Here is a 24,905-nt window from a genome sequence, read left to right as displayed (position 1 = left end):
GGCCTCTGTGCCTCCCCCGCCTGGGGCTGGGGTGTCGAGGGCCCCAGCAAGGCCTGGCTGGCTGCAGGGGGAGGGTCCAGGGTTGCGTCCCTTCTGTCCCCCACATGCAGCCCCACTTTGCCTCTGTGCCCTCCTGTTCCTTTCATCTCTCTGTGTTTCCTCCTGTTCCTTTGTTTCTCCATCAGACATGGTGCCAGGCCCTGGGGCCTGGAAGGTACCCTGATGCATGAGACATAGGTGGACCCACAGGAGGCCAGAGGAGGCCCCCGGCATGAAACAGAAATCATGGCTCAGGAGCTCAGGGCCTCGGTAGATACCTCGTCCTCAGAATTGCTTCTCGGTAGTTTCCTGGAAGGTTCCCAGAGCTTTGAACTTCAACTTAGCCAACCAACGCCGAGCAGGACCCAAGGCCCCAGGGCGGACAAGCTGGTCCCTGCAGCTCCTGCCCCGGGGGGACTGCCGCCCACGCCACCTGCCCTGGTCGACTCTGTGGTCCACGGAGGTGGTACCAGTCTTGGAGTGAGAGTGTGGGAGCAGGCGCCTGGGGGAGCGTGCTTGGGGGCACAGCTGTGCCACATCCTGTTCTCCAGCCCAGAGCTGCAGCTCAAGCCTGCTTCCTTCTACCAGGAGAAACAGCTTTCTGAAAGGACACAGCCCTCGGGGAGGTCAGGGGGATGGAACCGTGTGCCCCGCGTGTGGGCCTGCGGAAGGATTCGGGTCCTCGGGCTGCCTCTCCAGCTGCAGGGATCCCAGGCTGGGGGGCTGCGTGCAGTCTGGCCCATAGAGAGCTTTTAACAATATATATGTACTTTGGGTCATCCTGTGTTTAAAAAATACTAAATAATCTGCCAGCATTTAAAAATCAAATCAAAGCCTGTATTTCTTTTGAAAAACAGGAAGGTCTGGCCCCACTAAGCCTACATTATCCCATAGTCCCAACTGCCTGGATCTGGGAAGCAGCTGCCCCCTTTCAACTGGATACAGGCTGTGCTTTCCCGCAGTCACCACCACTTCCTATAGCATCTCCCATGCTGAGCCCGGGTGTCTGTCATCTAATTTTCGGCCAGTCATTTACCTGGCTGACTCTATGGGATCTGAATTTTCAGCCTTTGGTGGTAGGATTGGGGTTAAGTCCAGTCACCTTTGAGTCCAGCGTCCTGTGTATGGAGTCTAGTTCTGTGGAGCCATGGACAGATCACCCAATCTTCTAGAATCTCAGGTCTTCATCTATACCATAGGCTAAATGCTTTCCACTTCAGAGAGTTACTGGGAGGACTAAAGGAGATAATAGTTCACATAAAGAGCTTAGCCGACTGCCTGTCACATGGCAATAATAATAATATTATATATATTATAATGATATTTTAATAATTTATACTATAATAATATTAAAATAATATAATAATGATAATATAACAGTGATATAATACTTTATACTATAATAATAAGACATAATTACAGTGTTGTAAAAATTTATAATAACATAACATATGATAATTCCAATATAATATGTAATCTAAGAACTGTAATAATAACAACAAGACCCAGCACCTACTGTGTGCTTCCCGGGGCAGGCGCTGTCCCGAGTACTGGACCTGTACTAACTTGTCTAATTCTCACAATAGCCCCTGGGATGCAGGTCCCACTATCAGCCTCAGTCCCTCATTTTACAGATGATGAAACGGAGGCCCAGAGAGGTTAGGATGCTTGACTGTTGTCCAACAGAAAGTGGTAGAGCTGGGGTTCGGACCTACGCCTCCTGGCTCCTGCCTCTGCTTTCAGTGTATACGGCACCAGATTGCCTCTACTGCTGGGATCCAGGTCCTTCAGCTCTGACATTTGCTGGAGGGTCTGAGGCTTGAAGTTCTCCCGGGGGTTTTGTTGCAGCTCCAGTGGATGTTGGGTCTTGGGCTTTCTGGACAAAGCCGAATGGGCGGGGGATGGTGGCAGGGTGGGGCGGCATGCAGTTGCGAGACCTTGGGTAACTGACCTTCTGGTGGAAGCCAGGGCTCTTGGTCCCCACTGCCCCCACCAGGGCTGTCGGCCTCTGATCCAGCAGCCCCACAGCCCCTGAGAGCATCTCAGCAATAAACACAACAGGCTGAAGGTTTTGTCAGTGGGAGGTTCCAGGGAACGCGGGATCCTTGGGTTTCCAGCCCCTTTTGCTCCTTCAAATCAGAGCTCATCTTGTCAGGAACAAAGCAGCAGCAGAGCGCTCGCAAGCTGGATTAATCCTGTTAAACAATTCACAGATCTGACGCCAGACGCCCTTTTTGAAACCTGGGGGTACGGACTGCAAGTCAAGCATGAGTCTCACATCGCTTTCAGTGGCTCGTTGCCCGGCAGAGCTGAAGGGCCAGGGAACAGAGACGGCGGACAAGGCAGTGTTCCCACGACTTCACTGGCCGGATTCATGCTCACTGCGAGCTCTTCTCCTTTCCTGTGACTGATGTGCAGAAAAGAGACGGACATGAAAGGGAGAGGTTGCCCCTCGCCTCCCAGTTGGGCCCCTTCCTCCCAAACCCTCGCAGGGAACAGCCCGACGCACTCTCATCACTCCACTAGGGCCGGCGTGGGAGAGGGAGTCGGGCCGATTGGCTGAGGGCCCAGGGCAGTGTGTCCAGTGCTTACACAGTCAACAGGGCTGAAACTGTGCTGGACCACATCCTGCTCACCACGGAAAGGCTGATGGGTCGGTCCTCAGTTTCCCCATCTGCTAAGTGGAGACTGTAGTCCTGCTGATCTCACGGAGAGGTGAGGACGTTTTAGGAGAGTGCCAGGTGTCCCCTCAGCCAAAGGCATCAAGCTTAGCAGTGAGCAGGTGTCCCTGTGCCCCGCAGGGAAGCAGGACACAGTAGGAGGAGCCATTGTCTCACTTGGGGCTGGTTGTCAACTAGAGGAGTGGGGTGCCCTTGGGGATTATTTCTCAGAAAGAGACGTGGGATTCTGGCTAAACTTTCCAGGGGTGCATGAGCCCCATGTAGGTTAAGAGCTCCCAGAATGTTCTGGGGATTTTTGCACGTCTGTGGAGACAGCCCAGGGCCCTCAGCCCTCCAGTTCCCCTGCCTGCTCTTCAGTGCTAAACCAAGTGGCCCTTCTGTCCTCCAGGGATGATGCTGGCCTAGGTGGTCCGTACCCCATCCTGCTGGCAGGCTTTCTTCACCTGGAATACAGGCTGCTCTCGCTTGTGCATGGACAGAGCTGCTTGTCACCCAGCCCCCGTTGGCTGCCTTCTTGGGCTGCCCTGGGTGGTGGGCAGTGGCCAGGGTAGGGGCTCTGGAGTCAGAGGGCTGGGCTGAATTCCAGCCTCGGTCTGCTGGCTGCGGTGCTGCAGGTGCCTTGTTTAACCTCTTGGTACAAGGAAGTGGGAATAATGGTCATTGGACGAAAGTTAAACGCACTTGTGCATCTAAAGCGTTTCCCACAGCCTGGCTCGAGGAACGCTAGTGACCTCATCGTCACCCCCCTTGACGGCGGCTGAAGCCATGCGTCAGAGGGTCTCTGCACACGCGTGTGCACTGAGTACCCGACTTCTGTACCAAGGGAACCATGGGGCTGTGGACCCCCAGCGCTGGTGGAGCCTCTTCTGGTAGAGGGGCTGGTGCTATTGGCTGTGACATCTGTGCTCCTTCTGTGACATCCCTGCTGGGCTGAGTGCAGGGGGCGGTCCTCCTCCCCATCCCCTGCTCGTCCCTCAGGCAGGACCCTTGGCCTTGGACCAGGTTCTCCCGGGAGTTCTCTGGCCTTCTGTGTCTGGGCTCTAATGCCGTTTCTAGGTGGGGGTGGAGGGCAGCCAGGGCCGCACTGTCCACGGGAAGAGCCCCAAGGGCCCATTTCTGCAGACAGTGAGAGCCCAGGCCCTGTCCCATCCCCCTGACTTGAAGTTTCCGCACAGACCTAAGGGCCCTGGACACACCAACCAGCCCCTGACCGCCCAGCAGAAGATCCTGAGGTTCAGGGCAGACAGTAGAGGCTGCCATCCCCAGGCATGGCCAGCGCATGGTGGGTGAGGACGTCCACCCGCTGGGGAGCAGGGAGGACAGAGGGCTGTGCGGGCCAGGGAGCCCCTGGGTAGCTTTCTGATAGTGTGCAGTCTCAGAACAGGGGAGGGGAGGCAAGGGGAGGGGAGGGGAGCTCCGACAGGGCTGGTGAGCGGGCTGGGTACTGTCCAGGACTTCTGTGGCACTCAGCGCTGGGTGCTGTGACAGTAGGGGAGCGCCTGGATGGGTTCCTGCACATCCTTTCTGTATAGGGACAAAAGAGCTACTAATGTTTACTGAGCATTTACTATGTGACACTTCAGTGGAAACTGACAACTTTTTATCTGCCCAGCCTGCGGCATGTGCTCTCAGCTAGACAATTGCATAACTCTGCCCCCCAGGCATGGTGATTGGCTCAGGGATGGGCACATGACCTAAGCCGGGCCAATCAGATTCACCCCTGGGATTTTTGCTGGGGTAATGGGGAAAGAGGTTTTCTCTCGCTCTTTCTCATTTCTCTCTTTCCTCACCAGCCATAAGATAGTAAAAGCCAGGACCTCCTGGTCTGCTGGTGGCCATCCTGCTGCCTTGTGGGGAGAGCTTTCCTGAAAATGCAGCCAAAGCAGAGGAGTAGGGGGCTGAGAGAGGTGGGGAGATGGAGAGAGCGTGTGAGGGAGGGTGGACACAAACATACCCCCCAGTGGCATTTTCGGGGCCCCCAATGTTGGCCCCACCCCTCGGACCTTCCAATCATGGAAGCTGATGCACCCCCTCTCCTGGCCCAGCCTGTCCCTGTGGGGTTTCAATGATTTTTTTCCAGGCGCTGTGCTCAGCACGTGTGTATCATGAATTCCAAGTCTTGCAATTACCCTAAGGGGTAAGTTTCTTCTTATTCCTGCTTTCGGAAGAGAAAGACCGAGACTAAGAGGTCTCATCACCCACCGAGGTGCTCCCTGTGGCTTAGAAGGCGCAGAACTGGGATCCAAGCCCACTGCTCTCGCTCCGGAGCCCGTGCTGTGGACACGCATGAACCCTTCCTCCTGACCCCAGCTGCCCGTCAGAGGCATCAAATAAGTATTTGTTGAATTAAACTCATCCTGGCTGCTGGGAATGGAGTCCAGCTCCCCTTCCTTCTTTGGACCTGTGTGTCTGCTCAGGATGTGTCTGAACCCTTTGCCTCTGGCTCCTGGGCTCTCACGGAGGCTGGGGCCCTCCGCCACGGTCCTCAGGTGGTGGGGCTGGATATCCCGCAGCCATGCCACGGACGCTTCAGGAACACCGCATCACAGAAACTTTCCCAGAACAATTCCGTGAGCCACCTGAAAGTGCGAAACGGGCTGGATCCCCGTGTAGTCGGAAACCATTGCATGGAGGCTTCAGGCGCCTTGTTCCCTTTCAGAAGCAACTTCCTTGTTTGATGGGGAACAGAGACGGTCCTGTAACATCCAGGTCAATGCGTCCTTTGGGAGGTTTGAAATGAGGCCAGAAGTGTGTTCTGAAGAAAGCAAGTGAGTCGGTCTTCGCTCCACGTGGTAAACTCGGGGCAATTTGGGGAAGATCAGAAGTGGCTGCATTTCTTCCTTGGTCTGGGAGAGATCAAAGCTGCGGTTGGCAAAGGTGATCTCATCTGAAAAGTCCCTCAGAAAATCCAGAAAAATTGGTGAGCTGGGGTCACGCGGGGGCTGGGGGCCCGCTTTCCTCTGCTTCCACCCAACTACGCGGCCCCCTCCGCCCGAGTCCTGCCGTGAGGTTCTGGGAGGGCCAGGGAGACTGTGGTCGTGGTCGGGGTGATGCTGGGAAGCGGGGGACGAGCTCTTTTGCTCCTCAGCAGCCTCTCCTTTCCCCGAGGCCCTGCATCTGCCTTCAACGGCAGTCAGCTCGCTCTGTGCCGGGGGTGGAAGGGGGCTTCCCGGGAGTGGACCCCGCCTCTCTTGGCCTTTCTCTTCCATCCGTCGCTAGCTGGGGTGAGGTGCGTTCACCCCCGTGCATTTGTTTTCTGGGTGAGCTGGCAGCTGTGGGCGGTGGCGTCTAGAAAGGATCAGGATCTCTGCGGCAGAGAGCCCTGGGCCCTCGACCCCTGTCTTAGGTGGGGTCTCCTGAAGATGTCGAGATAAGGTTGTGATCGTGAACCGTAAGTAGGGAATTGGGCCCCAGGGAAGGGCATGTGACCGGGGCAGGAAGGCAGTCGGGGTGTGGCCGCTGACTCAGTCTCCCTGGGGAACTCTGCGTGGTGGTGCAGAAACGTATCCTGGGGGCCCCGGAGCCCGTGAGGTACCGATTCTGGCCCAGCAGCTCTGGGGCTGCTTGAATTCTGCATCTCTGACAAACTCCTGATGAAGCCATTGCTGCCAGTGTAGCGTCTACAAGGTCCAGAACACACCTCCCAGCTGTCAGGGCTTGACTTGTGTTCCCAGAGGATGAGCTGAAGCCCAGCTCCTGTGAATGTGACCTTATTTAGAAACAGGGTTTTGGCAAAAATAATCAAGTTAAGACCAAGACATACTGGGTTTGGATGGACTCTAATTCAATGACTGGTGTCCTTAAAAGAAGAAGAGAAGAGACACAGAGGGAGGAGGGAAAACAGCTACGTGAAGATGGAGGCCGAGATTGGAGGCAGGCGGCCGTGCGGCAAGGAGTGCCTGGAGCCACCAGAAGCTGGGAGATCAAGGAGGGACCCTCCCCAGAGCCTCTGAGGGCCTCGGAGTCCTGCCCACACCGTGATCTCGGACTTCTGGCCTCCAGACCGTAGGAGAATAAACTCCGGTCACTCTAAGCCCTCCAGGTTGTGGGACTGTTACGGCAGCCCGAGGAGACTAGTACAGCACCCAAGGGGAGATGGAGCTGTCCCGGGCATCAGCCCGCAGCACGTTCAGCTGGACCTGGGAAATGGCCGAGGTAGTAGGTGCAGGTTTTCTACCCAGAATCGGTCAGCGCCGAGGGGAGGTGTGTGGGCCCTGCGGGTTCCTGCTCCTGTCCTGCTTAGAGGTGACCACACCCCTTCCTGGAGGGTGAGGGGCTGGTACTCTGGGGCTGGGACAGGCTGACAAGGGTGAGAGGAGCAATCCCCTCTTCCACCCACATGGATGCTTCACCCGCCCCTTTAGGGCGGATGGGGAGGCTTCCGGGGGAGGGGTGGGGGCGGCGCCGGGTCCTTGGAGGACGGAGGGGTTTGAACCAAAGGGCCCAGGTTGCTAACTTACGTCTCTGAGCCACAGCTTTCTTGGGCGGCACAAGAGTGGAATGACAGCCTGCAGGATTGAGGGCTAGAGGTGATGCGTGTCATTGCCTAGGACGGGCGGGCCCGGCACAGACGAGGGTAGGCAGAGTGGGGCTCCTCCCACCGAGGGTCCCGCACAGCACCTTTGGGGAAGGTGAGCTCCAAGGGGCAGTGGGCCAGCCGACATGGTCCCCTTGTTTCCCAGGGACGCTGCTCTCCTGGCTGATGGGGACCATCGCCCCGTCCAGCCATCCGTTCCCCTGCCATTTCAGCCCCGGATTTCTAGAAGCTCTTAAGAGGGTCAGATGTTAGCAAGTTGGCCCAGAGCTGTTGACTTACGCTTTAGCAAGCCTTGCTTTTACGATGATCAATATCTGATTTACGCCCTGGGTTTGTCCTGATCTCTTTCTAACTCATTAAATCTTCCTTAATCGAGTCTCTAACTTTATCCTTTGGAACTTATCCTTCAGAGTCAGCTTCCGGTTCCCCTGGTTGGCTTCTGACCCATTTATTTGCCTTTCGAGAAAACAAAAGCACGTTTGGCTGGAGCTGGTTCTAGAGGCTGGCTGCCAGGGGGGTGTGGCTTGTTAGCTGTCGCAGCTGTCTCACTGCCACGGAAGCTCCTTCCGCCGATTGAATTTACTTGTGCTGAAAGGGTCGGGCCCTCCCATCAGAGGATGGGGCTGATTTCTGGAGGTGCTGAGCGGGAGTGACTCCAGCCTCCAGTGGTTGTTCCTGGGGTGGGTGATGGCCAGGTGGGGGTACCTGGGCTGGCAGGGCTGGCAGGGGCCTCGCCAAGCATCTGAGGCTGCAGTGGACCCGCTTTCCTTTGGTTCTAGGCAGGTGCCTGGTTAGAAAGCTGGACCCTTCCTATAAACTTAATAATGAGGATGAGCTGAACTTGGGGAACCAGGAACTCGGTGCTTTATATTCACTTTCATACCCAACTCTCACAACAGCCCTGGGAGTTGGACGCCCATTTTACAGATGGGGAAACTGAGGCTGAGCAACGCACCCAGGTGACTTGGCAGCTAAGGGGCAGAGCAGGGATTCCCACACAGGATGTCTGAGCCTCTGTGCCTTGCTGCCCCCTCCAGGGAGCTCTTATACTGCATCCTGTGGGCAATACTGGGAAACATCCCAAGGTGAGCTGGACTGCCCACCACACAGCTGGTCACCCCCAGTGTCGAGAACGCTGAGGGGGAGAAATTCTGTCGTGGGGAAACCGGCCTTGACTTTGGATGGCCAGTCCCTCTCGAGGTCTGCAGTTAGCTCCGGATTTATTCATTACAGAATCTGGATGTGGTCAAATATTGGGTTCCCCCACAGAAGGGTGGTAGACTTCATAACAAAGAAAGAATAAAAAGGGGTGGACACGCTTACTGTAAGCAGAATATGCCGCTTACCTGTGTTGGGTGCAGAAAGGATGAAATTTACTCACAAAAGGCCACATACTGTGTGATTCCATTTACATGAAATGTCTAGACCAGGCAAATCCATGGAGACAGAAAGTAGACCAGTGGCTGCCAGGGGCTGGAGGTGGTGTGAGGGGTCAGGGGGCCCCAGGAGGCAGGGAGAGGGATGCTGAGAGCTGGAAAGGAGAATGCATTTGCCTTGTGTCCAATTCTCCCTCTGATTTTTCTTCTTTCTTTTGTGTTCTAAGCTTTCTACGATGTAACTTATGTTACTTCGTGTTTTTTTTTAGGGTGGTAAAATGATCAGGGTTCCCCCCCCCTTTTTCTGTTCCTGATTTTTGTCAAATGCACATTCTTTTTTATTTTATTTTATTTTTATTTTTATTTTTTTGCGGTATGCGGGCCTCTCACTGTTGTGGCCTCTCCTGTTGCGGAGCACAGGCTCTGGACGCGCAGGCTCAGCGGCCATGGCTCACGGGCTCAGCCGCTCCGCGGCATGTGGGATCTTCCCGGACCAGGGCACGAACCCGTGTCCCCTGCATCGGCAGGTGGACTCTCAACAACTGCGCCACCAGGGAAGCCCCAAATGCACATTCTTAATGCCAAGAAAGGGAGCGAATAAAAAGCAAATTGCTACCCCATCCTCTGCACACAGTCACACTCCATAAAATCAAAGGAGGACAGGACTTGAGTCTCAGGGAGCCAAGTCCGATTAAGCAGGTGGCTCTGGCCAGGGCACAGCGCGCCACCCACAGACGCTCTGCCCACTTGGGGAGGGAGGCCCTGTCCTCCCTGTTCTGTGGAAGCACCATGTGAGCCGTGCTGAGCCCAGTGCACCGTGAGAACCTGGGCGCAGCTGCCTCCTGCCCCTGCCCAGTGGGCTCGGCCAGCCTCCATCCCGGTGGGAGGCGGGCCCTCACTGGCGCGTTCTTCCTGCAAGGGGCCCTGAGGCCGAGCTCGTGGGTGCGGAAGGAGGGAGGTCCTGACCTGAGCTTCCTCCTCTGATCCAGCTCTCCTGCTGCTTTGTACTTTCATCCTCGTCTGGTCCAGGAGGGTGGCCTCCCCCCACCTCCATCCCCCCTGGGCCGGGCAGGTCTCTGTCTGCCGCAGCTGCGTGTGTGGTACACTTGCCCCGCCTTCTGTTGTTCCCAGGACAGTGTGAGGGGGATGCGTGAGCACTAATCTAGGACAGGCTTCGCTCCTTAGAAGGGACCTGCTGGGCCTGTCCCCCGAGGGCAGGTGAAGACTCAAAGAGGCTCAGGCACCATCACTTCCCAGGCTGGGGCGGGTCCACAGACCCAGAGCCCTTGAATAGGGGAGGCAGGGTCCCTGGAGGAAGGACCCCACTACGATGCTAAAAATTTAGATCGTGAATCTTTCTCCCAGCCCTCCCGGAGGAACCTATGACTTTTTCCAGGAGACTAGGTGCTGGGGAAAGGGAAGTAATCAGGCCATTCGGGGACTGCTGGACACTGGCTCTGAGATGACTTGGATTCCAGAAGACCCTCCAGCCAGTCGGGGTGTATGGGGGTCAGGTGATGGATGGAGTGTCCGCTCAGGGCCGACTCACAGTGGTCCGTGGGTCCCCCATCCTTTCTATGGTTATTTCCCTGGTTCTGGAATGCAAAATTGGGATAGACCGTCAGCAGTTGGCAGAATCTCTGCCCTCTGTACCTGGAGAGTAGTTTCTGGGGCAAAGAGGCCCCAGCAGGCATTGGCCCAGACACAGGCACCAGCCAAAGGAGAAGCACCCAGGCCTGTTACAGAACCAACTGGGAGAAGTGGGGGCGAGTGGGTCAGAGGGGTCTGGCCTCCACGCTGGGGTGAGGGTGACCTGTGTGAGGGTGGGCTTTGGAGCTCCACCCATGAGCCAGGCCATGAGAGCTAAGAGCGCCTGCCCCCAGGGGTGGGGGATGTGCTGAGAGGGCCGGGTGCCCAGGTGGGCACCAGGATCCAACCTATCGAGCGGGACATGCCATAGAGGCTTTGGGAAGTGGGGAGGGGCTCAGGGAATCAGGCCTCTATACTCCTCCCAGAAACTGGACTCACAGAATGAGAGCTGCAGAGGCAGCTGTGATTTCTGGGCCATCCTGCAGCGTGGGGTAGGCAGTTGTGACGCCCTGTCAAGGAAGCCCATTTTGCACATTGTGGGTCAGCCTCCTCCTACACATAGGAGGGCCTGGGGGTGGGCTTCAGTATAAGCCAGAGGTTAGAACAAGGACTTTGAGGTCAGCCAACTGGGTTCCACTCCCACCCTCTCCTACCAGGAATCATTAACCCCTGGGAATCTCTTTCCTCATCTTAGAAATGTCAGTAACGGCAGTGACTATCTGCCAAGCTCCTGCAATAGATGCAAAACTTATTACAGCTATTTCCTTGTTCATTCACTCATTCATTCATTCATTCATTCAATATCCAACAAGCATCGAGCATCTACCCCACACTGACCACCTTTCCAGGTACTGGGGAGGCAGCCATGAGCAAAGCGGAGTCTCTGCCCTTCTTCTGATGGAAGGAGACAGATGTAAACAAAGAAACATGAAAAATGACAGAGGTGATAAAGCCTGGAAGAAAGGTAAAGCAGAGTTGGGAGAGAGCGCACTTGCTAATTCAGAAAGGGTGGTGGGGAAGCCTCTCTGATGAGGTGACACTGGGCGGAGACTGGGGCTGGGGAATGATGGTCATTTTAACCTTCACAGAAGGCTGAGCCAGGCATAGGCCTATGTGAGGTGTAGTGATTTACTGACGGAGATTTAGAATAATAAGTAGAGGGGAAGTATACGTATTTGTCCATTGTTCCGTAAGCAGGAAGATTCTTCACAGAGTCTAGGCACCCTCTCTTCCTGCTGAGGTCCAGAAACCTTCTCTTCCTGGTCTTTACTGTTAAACACATCATTCTTGGTTAATCTCATCTCTCCTGCCATGAGCAAAAGGCAGCAATGCTGTGATGACTCAGAGCACCTTGGCACTTTGGAGCCTGTTTGTATTGACCTAATATAGGTCTTCTCAACTCTGCAATTCCTTATTCCATGTATTTAATGCTGGTTACATCATTGCTCATGATGCTGCATTATCCATTGCGTAGTCTGTGAATCCTGGCTTCTGGCAACTCTCTCAAAGGACCCTGTGCTTTGTTGAAGATGACCACAAATGCTTGTCTTACTCAGAGTATGCAGGAAAATGGGAACACAAATTTGCTCTCTGGTTCTCATGTTACATTCACCGTTTGTAATTTCATAGCACAGACATAGAACAAGTCCTCTTCCTACTATGTTTTCTCTTGAATCTTTAGGCCATAATCATTGTATCCTTAGAATGAGATCTTCTTTGCGTTGAAGGTCCCTTGAACTTTCAGACACCGACACCAGCAGGAAGGGTAGGAAAGGGCCCCATCTGCACAAGAAATGTCTGTCTGTCCTTGGGCAAAACCCAAGACTGACCCAGGAAAACACAATGACACCACATTGACTGGAGGCAAGAGAGAACATCAGTTGGAGAGAACTGTATGCTTTGAAGAGCAATGCCTTAAAAGCCCATGGAGTATGCACCCCAAACACCACTGGGGTTGTGTAGGAGGAGACCAGGTGCAGAACTGAGACTGTCATCCTTGCCAGATAGTGGTAAGGTCCCCCTTTCCTGTGGTGTCACCAGAGACAACATGGGGAGCCTTGACTTCCACTGTCACCTGAAGCATCAATCTCTCTCCTCTCTGGAGTGGCATTAGAGGGAGCCTAATGAAGGGTCTGGATCTTCACCACTACCAAGCACCCATGAGGCTGCACCAAGTGTGGTGTCAGTGAAGACCATGTGGGGATGGGAACACCCACCCCTGCCCAGCAGTAGTAGGAGCTCCCTTTCCCCCAGTCCGGTGTCTGTAGAGGCTGGCTGCAGAGCCTTCACCTGGCAGCAATGAGTCAGCACTCCTCTCCCACTTCTGCTGCTGGAGCAGCCCCAGAGAAAGCCATCTAAAACAGAAGGTTTAAATAAGATCCAGAGTCTCAAGAGAATACAACAATGTCCAGGTTTCAATCAAAAATTTCTCATCATGCCAAGAACCAGTAGCAGGTCAAACTGATTGAAAAATGACAATCTATAAATATCAACACCAAGATGGCAAAGATGTTAGAATTATCTGACAAAGATTTTAAAGCAGTCATGATAAAAATGCTTCATGAAACAATTAAAAACACTCTTGAAACAAATGTCAAAATAGAAAGTCTAAGCAAAGGAATAGAAGATAAAAAGAGGGACCAAACGGACCTCTTAGAACTGATAAACACAATAACTGAAATAAACAGCTTAGTGGATGGGCTCAAAAACAGAATAAGGAATGAAATGGGGAAATCACTACAGATTCTACAGACATCAACAGGACAATAAAGGAATAATTACAAACAACTGTGTGCACATAAATTTGATAACTTAGACAAAATGGACCACTTCCTCAAAAATCACAAACTACTACAACTCACCCAATATGAAACAGATTAATTTGAGTAGCTCTATAACTATTAAGGAAATTGAATTTGTAATTTAAACACACACACACACACATACACACACACACAAAAGATACCTTCAGGTTCAGAAGTTTTCACTGGACAATTCTGCCAATCATTTAAAGAAGAATTAATATCAATTCTACAAATCTCTTTCAGAAAATAGAAATGGAGAGAAAACTTCTCAGTTCATTTTGTGAAATTAGTTTTACCCTGTTACCTAAACCAAAGACAGTACAAAAAAAGAAAACCAAAGACCAATTTCTCTCATGAATATAGATTCAAAAATCTTCACAAAACATTAGCAAATAAAAGTTAGCAATATATAAATAGAATTATATAACACATCCAAGGAATTATAGACATGCAAGGCTGGTTCAATATTTGCAAATCAATCAGTATAATCCACAACATTAACAGGATAAAGAAGAAATATCACATGATCATATCAGTGATGCAGAAAAAAAGCATTTGACAAAAATCTACACCTACTCATGATAAAAATTCTCAGAAAAAAATAGGAAGAGAGGGGGATTTCCTTAACTTGATAAAGAGCATCTACAAAAGACTTACAGCTAAGCTTGCATTTAATGTTTAAAGACTGAATGCTTTCCCCATATGATCAGTAGCAAAGCAAAGCTATCCACTTTCCCCATTCTTTTTTTTTTTAGAAGATATTGGGGATAGGAGTTTATGAATTTATTTATTTATTTTTGCTGTGTTGGGTCTTCATTTCTGTGCGAGGGCTTTCTCTAGTTGTGGCAAGCAGGGGCCACTCTTCATCACGGTGCGCGGGCCTCTCACTGTCACGGCCTCTCTTGTTGCGGAGCACAGACTCCAGACGCGCAGGCTCAGTAGTTGTGGCTCATGGGCCTAGTTGCTCCGCGGCATGTGGGATCCTCCCGGACCAGGGCTCAAACCCGTGTCCCCTGCATTAGCAGGCAGATTCTCAACCACTGCGCCACCAGGGAAGCCCCTCCCCATTCTTATTCAACTTACTTCTGGAAGTTCTAGCCAGGGCTATAAGGGAAGAAAAGGAATTGAAAGGCATACAGATTGAAAAGGAAGAAATAAAGCAGTCCTTGTTTGTAGATAATATTGTTTATATAGATTATTCCAAGGAATCTACAAAAAATGCCTCCTAGAACTAGTAAATGAGTTCAGTAAGGTTGCAGAATATAAAATAAACATATAAAAATCAATTGTATTTCTGTATCCAGCAATGAGCACATGGACACCAAATTAAAAATACAATACTATTAGAATTGCTCAAGAATTTAAGATTTAGATGCAAATCTAACAAAACATGTGCAGGACTAATATGTTGTATACTACACAATTCTGATAAAAGAAATCAAAGAAGATCTAAATCAATGGAGAAATATATTTTGTTCATGGACTTGAAGACTCAGCACAGTAAAGATGTAATTTCTCCCTAAACTGATGTTTAACACAATCCCCATCAAAATCTCAGCAAGATTTTTTTTTTGTAGATATGGCAAGATTATTCTGAAATCTATTTGGAAAGGCAAAGGAACTAGAAAAGTTAAAACAAATTTGAAAAAGAAGAATACAGAGGGAAGAATCAGTCTACCTGAGTCAAGGCTAATTGTATAGCTACCATTATCAAGATTGTGTCATGGTGGCAAAGGGAAGTCATGTAAATCAATGGAATAGAATAGAGAACTCAGAAACAGACCCCCACAAATATGCCCAACCGATATTTGACCAAGATGCAAAAGCAATTCAACAGAAGAAAGATAACCTTTTCAAAAAATAGTGTTGGAGCAACTGGACCTCCAGAGGCAAAAAATTGAATGTTGAACTAAATCTCACACCTTATACAAAAACTAATTAAAAGTTAATCATGGACTTAAATGTAAAATATAAACTTAGAAAAAAAATAGGGATATAGGCCAGCCGCAAGTTCTTAGAGATGTCTGACACCAAAAGCACAATCCATTCAAGGAAAGATGAACAAATCGGGTTTCCCCCAAATGAAAACTTTTGCTCTGTGAAAGACCCTGTCACAAGGATGAAAAGACAAACTGTGTTATGGGAGCAACTATTTGTAAACCACATATCTGACAAAGGAGTAGTATCTCAAATATATAAAGACCTCTCAAAACTCAACCGTCAAAAAGCAAACTATCCAATAAGAACATGGCCAAAAGGCGTGAGCACGTATTTTACCAGAGAATGTCTACAGATGGCAAATAAGCACATGAAAAGATGTTCAGCTTGGTTACCATTAGGGAAATGCAAATTAAAACCATCATGAGATCTTCTTACACATCTTCCAGAATGGTTAAAATAAAAAAAAGTGACCATACCAAAAGCGGGTGAGAATGCGAAAAATCTGGCTGGTGAGAATATAAAATGGGACAGCTATTCTGGAAAACAGTTGGGTAGTTTCTTAAAAAACTAAACTTGCAACTACCATACGTACTAGCAATTGAATCTCTGGGCATTTATCCCAGAAAAGTGAAGACGTATATTCACAAAAAAAAAACCCTGCATAAAAATGTTTATAGCAGCTTGATTTGTAATCGTCAAAAGCTCCAAAAACCCAGATGTCCATCCACAGTCTATGGTTAAGCAAACTGTGGTGTCTCCGTACCATGGGCTAGTACCCGGTCATACGACTATTGATGTTCACACCTGGACGAATCTCCAGGGAATTTCGCTGACTGAAAAGAGCCAATCCCCAAAGAGTCTATGCTGTATGGTTCTATTTATATAACATTCTTGAAATAACAAAATTATAGGAATGGAGAACAAGATAGTGGTTGCAAGGAGCTATAGAGTGTGGCTTATAGGTGGGTGTGGCTATAGAATGGCAGCATGTGGGATTCTGTGGTGATGGGAAGGTTCTGTATCTTGAGTATATCAATGTCTAGATCTTGGTGTTTTATATTTTATTGACGTAGAGTTGATGTACAATGTTGTGTTAATTTCTGCTGTACAGCAGTGATTCAGTTATCAATCTATAAATCTATCTATCTATTCTTTTTCATATTCTTTTCTACTATGGTTTACCACAGGATATGGAATATAGTTCCCTGTGATATACAGTAGGGTCTTGTTGTTTATTCATTCTATATATAATGGTTTGTATCTGCTAATCCCAAACTCCCACCCCACCCCTCCCTCACTCTCCCCGCTTGGCAACCACAGGCCTATTCTCTGTGTTCTTGAGTCTGTTTCTGTTTCATAGATAGGTTCATTTGTGTCACATTTTAGTTTTCACATATAAGTGATATAGTATAATGTTTGTCTTTCTGACGCCACCTCGGCAAGGAGATCAGGGGTAAGTGGAGGCACTAGTTAGGCCAGGAAGTCCCTCCAGACCCCCTCCCAACAGCGGCCAGAGTCATGCTGTTAGAATCTTTCAAAGGCTTTTTTGCACTTAAAGAAGATTCTGGAAGTGCCTTCCTTCCTAGATCTTGGGGCCTGCATCATTATGCCCCTGTCCACTGGGCTCCCCCAAACCTCCCCCTGCACCGGCCCCTCCTTCTCACTCCCACTCGGGAGCTTTGGACTGGCCCTGCCCCTGCTGCAATTCTGCCACTTCATCCTCAGGAACAGCTACGGGTGTGGTGTTGATCATGGTGTTGTGGGTGCTGACTGGGGGCAGCTGGGAGCTGTCTATTTGCCCCTCAGTGGGGTTGGCTACATAATCTACACCGTGGCTGCCCTGCAGTTTCCCACAGTGGTGTTTGGGCAGGAAGGACACCACGGGCAGACAGTGGTTGGGACTCCTTAGGTGGCATGTGGCAGGGACCCAGGAACCTAGGGGCAGAGTGTGCCCAGTGAGCTGGAGCAGATGGGCTGCACGCCAGTGGTCCTGTTGGCTGGGGGTCCAGGCTCGCGACCCACCCTGCAGCCTGCAAGGCAGAGCTTGGGCTCAGGGCTCCAGCTGGGCTTGCTTGCTCTGTGAAGGCCAGGTCTGCCCACTGCCAGACTGCAGAGACCATGGCGAAGACACCAGGGGGCCCTGGAGGACACGAGAGCAGAGCAAGTGGTCCAGGAAAGCCCAAAGCAGCCCCAGGCAGGAGACAGCCCTGGTGCCGGGAGAGGAGGGAGCGGTGCCTGTGTGTGTGTGCATGTGTGTGCATGCATGTGTATACGCACGCATGTGCATAGATATGGCTGGATGTGTGCACATGCATGTGTATACTGTGCACATGTGCACGTGCCTATATGGGTATGCATGCGCACACACAGCCGTGCATGTATATATGTTCATGCACATGTGTGCATACATGTGTACACATATAGGGCACATGTGAGAACACATGTGCGCATGTGCATCTATCTATATGTGTCCATGCATACACACACTGCATGTGCGCACACATACATGTGCACATGTATTGGTGTATATGTATGTGCATATACGGCTGCATGTGTATATATGTGCACGCGTGTGCACCCATACATGTATATGTGCGCACATGTGCATGCAAACAGGCACATGCATCCATGTGTGCATGCACATGTACATCTGTATGTGTGTACAGGTATGCACGTATGTGCACACATGTGTGCACACGTGTACAGTGCACATGCATGTTATGCGTGTGTGCATCTGTGCATGTGTGTATACGCACATGTATGCTTTATATGTATATGTGTACATATATGCATGTGTATGTGTATATACATATGTATGTGTGTATGTATATGTGTGTGTGTGTGTGTGTGTGTGTGTATGTGTGTGTGTGTGTGTATGATCTCCTAACACAAAGCCTCCTTGCCCATTAAGAAATGCAGTCCTCTTGGAATCAGATTCTGGCCCCATCAGTTTCCCCAGTCAGGAATTGCGGTGGAGCAGGGGATGAGAAGGGGGGAGAACTTTTCCCCCCACACATTCCTGATACATTCAGGAGAAAAAGCATTTTGCCAAACAGGAAGAAAGTATGAGCCCATTTTTAGAGAGCTTGCTTTAGAAAAACAGAGAAATGGCTGCTTAGGAAAATCACTGGAAAGATGTACAAAAACATGTCAAGTGGTACATTTGCAGTTTGGGATTTCGGCTGATTTTTATTCCCTTCTTTTGGCTTGTCTGCCTTTTCTAAAATTTCTACAATAAACATCTATTACTTTGTAATAACAACCAAAAAGTTATTCTAACAGTTGGCCCAGAGCTGTGACAAATGTTTCGATGAGTTGCCACCCGAATGTGTGACACGCTTACTTCTGCGGATGCCCAAACACGGCGGGGGCGCTGCTGAGCCATCGGAGATGATCACGGGCTTCCTTCCTCGGCCGCTTCTCGGCTCCCACCGTCGTGCTGCCCGAGTGTTGGAGGGTCCGTCTTCTCGGGATCCGTAGGTCTTGCTGGCCCCTCAGTGGGTCGGGTACTTGTCACAGAGTCCCTCCTGCTACCCTGGCCCCCAGCGCAGAGACTCACACTGGTTTCCCCGGAGGGGCTGGTGTGTGCTCTGCGGCCTCTGGGTGTTAGGTGTGGTCCTGGTTTCTCAGGGTCTGGTCTTGAGAGCGGTTTTGACGTGAGGTCCTGGGCCCAATGCCTGGGGTCAACAGTGTTTCCAGTGACCTTGAGGAAATCCCTTAGCCTCCCAGAGCCTCTGGTCCCTCTTACATAGAAAGGGGTCCATCATGTGCTTACTGCGAAGGGCTGATTCAGAAGAATAAACAATGTATGATGCATCTAAAGCCCTGGCACACAGTAAGCACTAAACAGGTGTTGGTTATTGTTATTCCTGTCTGTGCAACGGGAACATTGGTAGACAGAATAATGGTCTCAGAGACGTCCAAGTGCGAATCCCCAGAACCTCTAAATGTGTTAGGTCACACGGCAAAGGGAGGATTAAGATTGCAGGTGGAATCAAGTGTGCTCATGAGCTGACTGTGACCCAGGGACAGTGTCCTGCATTATCCAGGTGGACCCACCATAACCACAGTATCCTTGTAAGTGGACGGAGGAGGCAGAGGCAGAGGCAGAGATGTGATGATGGCAGAATCAGGGTCAGAGAGAGGCTGTGGCTTTGGAGATGGAGGAAGGGGCCATGAGCCAGGGAGTGCACGTGGCCTCTGGGAGATGCAAAAGGCCCCGTGGGACCCGTGTCATCCCTTTGAACTATGCAGCTGTGAGATAACAGACTTGTGTTGTCACTAAATTTGCAATCTGTATGGCAGCGACAGAAAACTACTGCAGGTGCTCTCAGCTTTTCTCACTCAAGACGGGGCTGGGAGATGGGCAAAGTCTCAGGCCCCCGGTACATCCTCCTGCAGCCTGTGTGTGGAGCAGGTTCTAGCAGCTGGCCTGCCTTACCTGCCTAAGAGGTGGGCCCCTTTCTTGACAGCTCTTGGGTGTGGTTTTGGTAGGGTGGCGTTTGATGCTTTGGAGAGGTGAGTGTCTTCAGGCTCTTGATGTCAGAGCAGGGCCTGCCCAGTGCCTCCAACTGGATCTGGTTTCCAGAGCTTTCCTTTGCCCCCCCTGTGTCCTCCCAGATGCCTCCTTTGCAGGGCCTTCCTTGAGGGTGCAAAGAGGGAAGCCCGCCCCCACTCACTCAGAGCTGAGGAATATCTCGAAACCTCCCCAAGGCCAGTCTGTGAAGTGTGCCTGAGAAGCTCTGATACACTCTCTTGCCGTGAACGGGGAGAGGTTTGCAGCCACTCTCATTAAAGGCTCCTCTTTTGGCGTGAAATCGCAGCTTCAGAAGGCTGCCGGGGAAGAGGCAGGGGAGGGAAAGCTTGCTCCGGGAGCGGGGCAGTGATGGAGAACCAGCGTGGGCATCACAGCCTCCCGCCTCCAGGGCCATCACACCTGCCCAGGCTTCCAGCGGCTGGGTCAGCAGGGCCAGGGGGCTCACCTGCTGTCCCCACCTTTTGGTCTTCTGCCAGGACCTGGATGGCTTCCTGAGCTCTGCAGAGAAGCCTTCAGAGACCTCCTCTCCAGTCATCCTGACTTTCCCCAGCATTGCAAGCTGGCCCCTCTGACAATGACCACTGGGTCCAGCACGGCTCTAAACCCATTTCCTGAATTGGGTAATTTAGCCTCCGGACTCTCAGTGTAGGAGGCACTATTATTGCCCCTATTTTACAGATGGGAAAACTGAGGTATAGAGAGGTGTCTCAATTCCCTCCAAGTCACACAGCTAAGAAAGTAGCAGAGCCAAGATTTGCACTCAGGTATGGGACCCTGGCACCCACATACAGAGCCCCCTGCACACACAGACCAGGGACACACTCCAGGCTGGGGAAGGGTCCAGAGTCGCTCTGCAGTTATATCCAAGTGAATATGCGGCAGCTCCAGCATTTGGTTCGCTCCAAGATTTCGAGGCCGAGCATTATTTTTAGGTCCAAAAGGATAGATATACAACGAAGAATGGAATGCAAAGTTCAAACAGAAAACTTTACAGATGGTTGGGTTTTCGGCGGCTGCCATGGACAGGGGCCCCTGAGAGCCTAAGGTCATACCCTTTGCTGTTTTTGGAGTTTCTCTGCAGGCAACAGGAAGTCCGGAATTGGGCATGAAAGCCCGTTGTGAGTGTGAGGTTCTCGGCGGGGGTGGGCCGTCTTTACCTGTGTTTTTCTCGCCTGTCTGCTGACTCCTGGCCATCTCCTCGGCCTAGTTCATGGTCTTCCAGGAGGCTCTTCACACACTGGACTGAAGTGTCCATGGGAAGGGAGAGCAGAGGAATGTTCCTTGAGAGTTTGCAGCTCAAGGACCAGAATCCCCACCAGGGTGACGCTTACTGTTTTGGGAAATCTCCTCTCCAGCAGCTTCACGCTTTCTTTTGAGGACAGGCAGGGGTGGCTGCTGGTGTACTGTCTCCAGGGGCCGGGTTAAGGAGCTGAGAACTGGAGGCTGCTGGCGGCCTCAGCTCCGCGTTGAGCCGGCAGGTAGTCTGTGCTGTGGTCCTGCTCTGGGATAGGGCTTGGTCCCCTCCCAGGTTGGTCTGCCACTTCCTCGTCCCTGAGGGCCTGTGCGCCACCAGCGTGTCACCCCAAGACCCCGAGCAGGCAGGCTCGCTCACCCTCAAGGTTCTCAGGTCAGAAGCGGAATTTCTTACTGACTCATCTGTTTAGTCTGCTCAGTAATGCAAGGATGGAGACCATCCGGGGAGCCAGCATTTGCTGATGTGTGCAGTCCTTTCCCCTCTCTGGGCCTCAGGTTTTTCCCCTGTAAAATGGGCCACAGGCTCTCTCGGTCTGGTGTAGTTCCAAGCATCCCCCATCCCATAGCTTCACCCAACAAATTCCCAGTGCGGGGGCTGCCAGGCAGGGTCTCCAGCGATGGGTAAGGGCAGGCTCAGGGTCAGGAGAGCATGTCAGGACAGAACGGGAGGGACTCTGAGCCAGAGGGGCTGAGTTTATCTCCTGGCTGGGCTGTGATGAACTTAGGAAAATGATGCAATTTCTCTTTTTTTTTAAGGATTTTTTTTTGATGTGGACCATTTTAAAAGTCTTTGTTGAATTTGTTGCAATATTGTTTCTGTTTTGTTTTCTTGGCTGTGCGGCATGTGGGATCTTAGCTCCCTGACCAGGGATTGAACCCTCACCCCCTGCATCGGAAGGCGAAGTCTTAAGCACTGGGCCATCAGGGAACTCCGAAAATGATGCAATTTCTTGTGCTTTGGTTTCTTGGATTGGAAAACGGGAGTAATGATAGTTTTTACTTCCAGGGTTGTTGTGTGGTTAAGTACCATATTTAATCGTAAAAGAAACTTCCAATAACTTTAGCTATTCTTTTCCATCAGTCTGATTTCTATCTTTTGTTCCAGCCCTTCCTGGTTTCTTGTTAGCGGGCCTGGGTTTCTTTCAAGGCCCTGAGCGTGTAGGCTGTCCTTGTGGCCTATTGGAAAAGTCAGCTCTGGGTACAAAGGACTTGGCAATTGGTACTCACAGCTGCTGCTTTAGTGTCATAGGTGGATGCCACTTTGCATGCCCAATTCAGAGTCAGAGCACCTGAGACACGAAGGACTCAGGCTGTCGATTGAGCCGACATTTATTGAATGCACATTACATCGGGCGCTGGGCTGGGACGGCGTCATCCCTTCTGAGTTAATGGATGTTTCCTCTAGGAAGCATCTACACTCTGCAGTGTCCCCTCCCTAACTCAACCTCTTGTGCAAAATGGGTGCCTTGACTCCCACCTGAAGCCCCTGACACCTCTGTCTGCTCCCCCTGGCTCCAGGGCGTGGGGCCCCCACTTTCCAGAGTTCCTGGGGCCTTTGCCCTCTCTCCAGTTCTTTGGCATCACTGAGCCATCTGGTCTACCTACCATGTGGCCAACAGGGTCTAGAGCCTTCTTGCCTTTGTACCCATTCCCACATCCCCTGCCTCAGGGAGGGCACTCACGGCCTGAGGGGGAGGGGGGTCCCTGGCCTCCACCCGACTCATGGCCTCGAATCGACAGTGAGGGGTCTGGGCTCAGGGCACAGCTGCAGCTCAGGCCTGTGGGTGCTTCTGTGCATGTGGCTAGCAGGTGACAATGGGGGGAGCTCTTGTCCCTGGAATGGAGAGGGTGAATGAGCCTCTAATGGGATGCTTGTTCTCCCTAAAAGGCTCTTTAAGTAGCTGGCTTGTGCAGAAGAATTTGCATGGAATTTGCAAATATTCCTGCTCCTTCAGCTCTGAGAGCTTTCTCTCTTAATAACGGAAACTTGTCGCTATTGTAGGAGCGGCACACACTGGGTCCAAGTGCCAGACGGGAGGCTTTATTTAGAATAATTCCAGATAAACAGTTCTGTGACCCTGCTAAGTGCCTGTGCTTGAAGTGTCTCAGTCTCTCTTTGGTTTTGAAAAATTGCTTCCCTGCCTGGGCTGCTGCAGATCCTCGAGGGAACACCTGCCTCCTACTGCCTGTGTCCTTAGCCTCTGCTGTCTGGGGGCTCTCCCCTGGGGAGGAGTGGGATGACATTCCTGCCCAAAGTGGCAAGTGCTATGGACCCAGGGCTGAACTACCCTTTCAAGATTCTTTGCATTCAACCCAACTGGCTGGGCTTCTCCTGCTCAGAACGAGGCTGGAGCAGTGGTATTTCCAGAGGGCACTTGGGTTGGTAGCTGGTTATTCTACTTGTCAGAGTTTCTACTGGATTCTGCTGGTTATAGAAACCCTGGTCTGGTCATTTATATTAGTCTGCTAGGGCTGCTGCAACAAAGTAGCACAGGCCGGGGGGCTTAGACAGCAGAGATCCATTGTCTCACAGTTCTGGAGAAATCCAGGTGTCAGCAGGGTTGGTTCCTTCTGAGGGCTGCTAGGAAGACTCTGGTCCATGCCTCTCCCCTGTGTGTATCTCTGTCTGAATTTGCCCTTTTAATAAACACACAGTCATATTGGACTAGGATCCTCTCTAATGACACAATCTTAACTTGGTCACATCTGCAAAGACCCTATTTCCAAAAAAGCCACACTCACAGGTACTTGAGGTTAGGACTTCAACACCTTTTGGTGTTGAAGGAGATTCTCTTTCTGGAAGGAGATCCGGTCCCCAGCAGAGAAAACATGGCAAACCATTTCTGGGGTGAATCTGCTTTGCAAATAATGCTTGTGTTGGGGGTTTTCTCACACAAGGTTTCTTGCTGACTGCTACTTCTGTCCTAAAAACAGAGGAGAGGGTTCTTCTCAGAATAAAGAAGGTTGAGAGCCAGAAACCACAGAGAAAGAGCGGGTTTTCAGAAGCAGCAAAATGAACTCGGGCTGTGGCATCTGAGGGCCTGGGTGTTGGAGGGGGTCATCGAGAGGACATGACTGCCAGAGGTTCCTCACCCCTCCCTGTCCTTGAAGGTCCATCATTCTCACAGTGGGAGCCATGTCCAAGGACGCAGCCCTGAGAGAGTCAGGTGTTGTTAAGACCATCTGAGCCCTGTTGAGGCCTCTGTATGAACTTTTAAGGTTCACGTGGGCAGGTGCCCAAGTCAAGCCTCTTGTGTCAGTTCCCTGCTCATTGACCTGCCTCCTGCCAATCCTGGGTGTCGGTCTCTTTCTTCTGTCTCCCCTTGCCCTCTGTGTATGAGGCCCTTCTGTGAACTGACACTGGCGAACCAGGCAGGAGAGGGGAAGTGGGCCTTGGGGAAGAGGTGTCCTTGGGGGAAATACCCGCTAGCCATTGCCCTCTATCTGGGGAGGGGAACCTGTATGTCAGATGCTTGTGGATGCTGCATAAATACGGGGGTGCCCTGAAAACACCAGTTGCTTTAATGCACTTGTTTGAGGAGCCGTGCAGAACACACTGTGGCAGAGAAAAATGGATGGCTGTGTAGTGGACTGGCCTCCACCAAGGGCAGGTCGGCTGGACCCTGATGCCCAACTAGAGACTGAAGTTCGAGTCAAAAAGTAGGAGGAAGAGCTGAGATTAGGGAAGGATGTGTGGGTGTCCACTGCTCTGTTCACTTTGGGCTGGCAGACAGGGTGGGGAGCCCCTTTGTTTTGCAAAGTAGGAGAGTCAATGCACTTGTGACCAACATGATCAGGACATTAAGAGGTAGAGTCCCTGGGAAAATGAGGAGAGTGAAGATGACGACGTTGTGGTGATTAACAGAAAAACAGACAGGTGCCCCATGCCATCTGACCCCAACACAAAGGAAAATTCTACATAGTAATTACCCTAGACTTCTGATTATAGAGAATTATACCCCAAAACTCCTGGGAGGAAACTTGCATAATTTCTCTGTCCCTTGAAGTTGTAACTCTTATCACTTCTGAGATGTGAACACCTTGGGAGATGACTAAACACTGCCCGTGATTGCCTGAGACTGAAAAGAAAAAAGGGGAAAAGAGGCTATTTAAAAATGCAGACTGCTATAGAAACCCCCTTGCTCC

This window comes from Delphinus delphis, chromosome 1 (genome assembly GCF_949987515.2).
Source record: "Delphinus delphis chromosome 1, mDelDel1.2, whole genome shotgun sequence".
NCBI classification, from domain to species: domain Eukaryota; kingdom Metazoa; phylum Chordata; class Mammalia; order Artiodactyla; family Delphinidae; genus Delphinus; species Delphinus delphis.
The sequence above is the reverse complement of the archived record's forward strand: the minus strand, read 5'-3'. Positions refer to the sequence as shown.